This window comes from Alexandromys fortis, unplaced genomic scaffold (assembly GCF_014885135.2).
Source record: "Alexandromys fortis isolate MF-2015 unplaced genomic scaffold, M_Fortis_MF-2015_v1.1 scaffold_35, whole genome shotgun sequence".
Taxonomy (NCBI): Eukaryota; Metazoa; Chordata; class Mammalia; order Rodentia; family Cricetidae; genus Alexandromys; species Alexandromys fortis.
In genome coordinates this window covers 12214420-12218943 of record NW_026067913.1, presented here as the reverse complement: position 1 = coordinate 12218943, position 4524 = coordinate 12214420, and positions in this window count along the sequence as shown.

The following is a 4524-nucleotide window of genomic DNA, read 5'->3' as shown; positions in this document are numbered from 1 at the left end:
ATTTCTCTCATGACTATGCATGTTGAATAGTTCCTTAAGAGTCTTTCAGCCATTTTAGATTCCTCTGTTTGGAGTTTTCTGTTTATGGCTGTACTCCGTTTTTTATTGGATTATGCGTTCTTTTGGTGACCAATTTCTTGAGTTCTTTGTGTAGTTTGGAGATCAGACCTTTATGTTTAAAATTTTTTGTGCTTACAACTACTATGTATAAAGTGAAAGACTATAAAATATACAAAAGGAAAATGAAAACACTTGGAGCCAGCATTCTCTGAACATAAAAATAAGTCTTCATTTTACATTTTGAGATGAAGTAGAGCTCAGATTAGACTTCAATGTTTTCTTATATTTAGCTTCTCAAGCTTTCTATTTTTTTCATAAATCTGTTTATATTTTTAAACATTGCTTCTTCTTCCCATTTGGTACATCAGATTGGAAGTAAGCTCATCCATCCATCAGGATAGCATTCGTGCATTTAAAGAATGAAACACAGGAAGTAAAGTGGGTAAGTTGATAAGGCTTGTTATATCACCAGTCTTACATCAAAACAGCTTCAGAATGAAAACGGTTCATAGTGATTCTGCTCTCTAATCTGTGGGAAATTTTCATTTACTGTTCTTGCTATGAATATGGATTTTTTTCCATCTGACTATGGCATTACAGCTGCAATATGCAGATTCTCTGTGCAGAAGAACATCTGTAATTCATTGCTGGAACTAGCCATAACATCCTATCAAATTTGACTCAACCTGAACTGACAGTCAGTCACCTGGTAAACTGTATTTAAAATGGTGTGATATATATAAATCTGATGGTTCACTTATGTTGCTAATCCTGGCTTTATTTCTCACCACTAATAATACTGAGAAAGTAGATGGAAATAGACTTACAGACTTTCAGATTCAATCTGAAGTAAATAGATACAGACATTTTTCCGAGTCTCCTTAGGCATTTAAAAACCAAGCATCATTAAAAAAATAAAATAACCAACTAAACAGTTTTGTCTATTCTGAGACTCAGTAAAAAAAGCATAGTATAAAAAAAGCTAATTGTTGATCATTTACCCCTTTTCCCTGAACAATGCAGAAAAAAAAAGAAGTTATTTTAGTGCCTGATATACTTTGTAGTCTTTTTTACTTATTTTTTACTTTTTGGAAAATAAATTTGTTCTTTGACAATTTCATGTATGTTTACAATTTATTCCAATTGCATATTATTCTCAAAACCTGATGGTCAATTCTAGGCATAATTCAAACTATTTGTAAAATGTACTCAGGTATAAATGGCAAATTTGCAGTATCTAAAAACTGATGTTAATTTGTAATGTACTTTTTATGCAACTAGACAAATGCAATACAGTTATATACATCAGAATATTAATTTAAAAAGTGTGTGACAATGTTAATCGACAATTTTTCATATTCTGAGTAAGTTTAGGTTCTGTCTCACCATTTTTCTGGTTTTGATAAACAACGTATGCAGAAAACAGTCAAGGATAATATCTGTTTACATATAAATTATAACAACTTTGCCTGTGAATGAATAAGTAGAGATAAAGAGTAAGATGTGATAATTACATAACTATGAACTTAAACATAAATCTCCAGTGGAGCTTCTGATACACAAATGTTCATTAAGCTTGTGAAACACTGAGAAGTCTTCATGCCCCACCTACTAAGTCAGAAGATGCAAGCTTGAATCACAAGTGAATGCAATTCATCAGTTTGTCTCCTGATTCTAAATAAAGGAACAACTACTTACTCTATGAGCTGTATGTATCTCCCAAATTGTTAGAACTATTTTTGTTTTTTTTTCAGGTTGTGGTCTTCAGCTTGTCATTCAAGGAAATTGAATATACTGTAGCATATTAATTTTTGTTTAATTTTAATACAGTGCAGGAAAACAATGTTATTATTCCAAGCTCTTATACTACATCAAAAGTATGAGCACTAGTGTTACTTATGGAGAGAGAGAATTTACCTTGACTCTATTTGTTAATGATGATATTTGTTATTTTCTGTAATAATTTATAATTAACAAAGAAAGAGCTAAATGCAGATAAATTCTTCATTTATTCTAGCCTTACAAAAAGATTTATTATGGGTTTGAATGATTTTAGTTGATTTCATTTTGTGATGCCATAAGACCAAGATGCTGGCTGTTTGATAGAATCTTATAGACTTGACAGAATTATTCTACAGATTAAATGTCAATATGCAAAAAAATTCTCTCAAATACCACCCCTAGATAAAGAACTATGGGCTAACAATGATTGCCAAAAGAAGAATCAAAACCTCTCTGGTACATTATCCAATTCCAGATTTTCACAGCTGAATATGTAACTTATGATCAACACTAACAGACTCAATAGGTTAGACATAGACATCGACACAGACACACACACCATATACTGTACATAATAATAATAATGATTAAAATGGATCATGAATTTACAGATTTGAAGAGTATGAGAGTTGAAAGGAGAATGTGGAGGGTAATGTGCAAGGATAAAATAAAATACTCATGTATAAAATTCTAAAAATATAAAAAATTAAATAGAATCTTAGATAATAAATATAACCCAAATCGACTTTGCATTTACTGATTTCCTATAGTTGGAAAGAACAATTACTAATGGGACATTGTGAAAAATATAGATTATTTTTAGGAGATATCCAAAATGTCCAAAAGAAATAGTAACCAGGAGATAGAACATTACATATAAGAAGAAACTGTGTAAAGATGCTGACACATCAGTTTATTTCTGGTTCTTAAAAGCTCTCTCACTGCTTCCAATATGGGACCTGAATACAGTTCCATGTACCCGCTTGATGTCATATACATCCACAGAGGTCATTGTTTTGCAGCATGACATCAATATTCATATAGACATCTCCAGCGATGAAAAGTAGGAAAGCGCAGAGACAAAAGCCCTGCTATTGTTTATTAATTTATTTATTTTCTCCTTAGTTTTTTTTTTTTTTTTGAATTCTCCAGAGTAAATAGAGTCTAGCTGTCTAATGAAGTTAGAGGTTTGAACGGTTCCTGTCTCGAAGCTAGGAATAACACAATATGCACAGAATTTGAGCTTGATAATCAAGAAACAGAACTGTACAGATGTTCAAAAGGTGTACAGATACAAGCCAGGATGTTTGAATATTAAAATTTAAATATTTATTGATTTTTGTGAAATTAAGAGTGTATTTCTTTACAACACATTCTCAGTGCGATGTTATAAAAGCTAAAATCAAATAAGAGACCATTCTCTATAAATACTGATATGTATCCCACAACTATGGACAATGAAGTGAGCTTGAAGGTTTCTAACAGTAAACCACATATAAACCATTCACAGGTGTGAGGTCAGAAGCACACAAGGATTATTGATTTCTGCTGGTACAATATGTGACAGTTCTTGAGCGATTCACCCAAGCTGTCTTTGATTATGTCCCGATGATATTTATACATTAATTTATCCCATGGGAGCACAATTGGTGAGCATGGGAACCTTCAAGTGCTCCTCATATTGTGTTCTGACTGTATGAAGATTTACATGCTCTGAGGAATATTTTATTATGTTGTATTGGTTCCCTGATAGTTAGACTCAATGTGTTGCCCTGGCACTTGAAATGTGTTAAAAAGAAGCATACTTCCATTTATCTTATTCATAGACATTACTTAGCATGCTCATTCTCATAAATGAAACATTTAAGATAAAATCAATTGAGCTCAACTTATTTGTCAAATATTTGAAATAAAGGTTTCTGTTAAAAAGTTTGTTTAGAGAATACCAGATGGGGAAAAAGACATGAAAATTTTCATAATGGAAGTTAGTACCTAAAAAAATTTCTTTGCTTTCATGGAAGCTTGGAAGACTTGGTGTATAGAGCCTTATATTTTGTTCTCAGATTGGTTCAATTCTTTATCAGATTATGGAAATGATTTCCCTCATTACCTGCTAAGAAAGTGGTCTTAGTTACTGTTCTATCACTCTGAAGAGACACCATCACCAAGGCAACTGTTATAAAGGAAAGCATTTAATTGGGGGCTTCCTTACAGTTTCAGAGGGTTACTCTATTATCATGGATGGCTGCTATCCAAGGTCTTTCCTGTTATATGACTCTATTCTGCTAGTCATTTGCTTTCTGGTACATTACATCTACTGGTGAAGAGCAAGGGGGTATATTGCAAACTATCAGCAGTAATTAGAGCTAATACAAAGGACTATAGGATTTAAACAGAATTATATAACGTAAACAGCAAAAAAAAAAAAAAAAAGGAAAACCAAAAAGCTTTTCTTCTGTCAGAAAACATGCCACTCCAAAGGGCCATTTTATCAGATATTTTTTAAACTAAATATAAGCTAAATCTTTAAGTGACATAAAAGGGTTCTTAGTTTCTTTTCTATTTGTCTAATATTTTCTATAAAGACCCTATGAGTTGATCCCAGCCTACTGCAACTTCTTATAAGTGTTAAGTTAATTTTCTTTAAAATATTTGGAAGTATTTTTTTTCCTTGGGAACAAT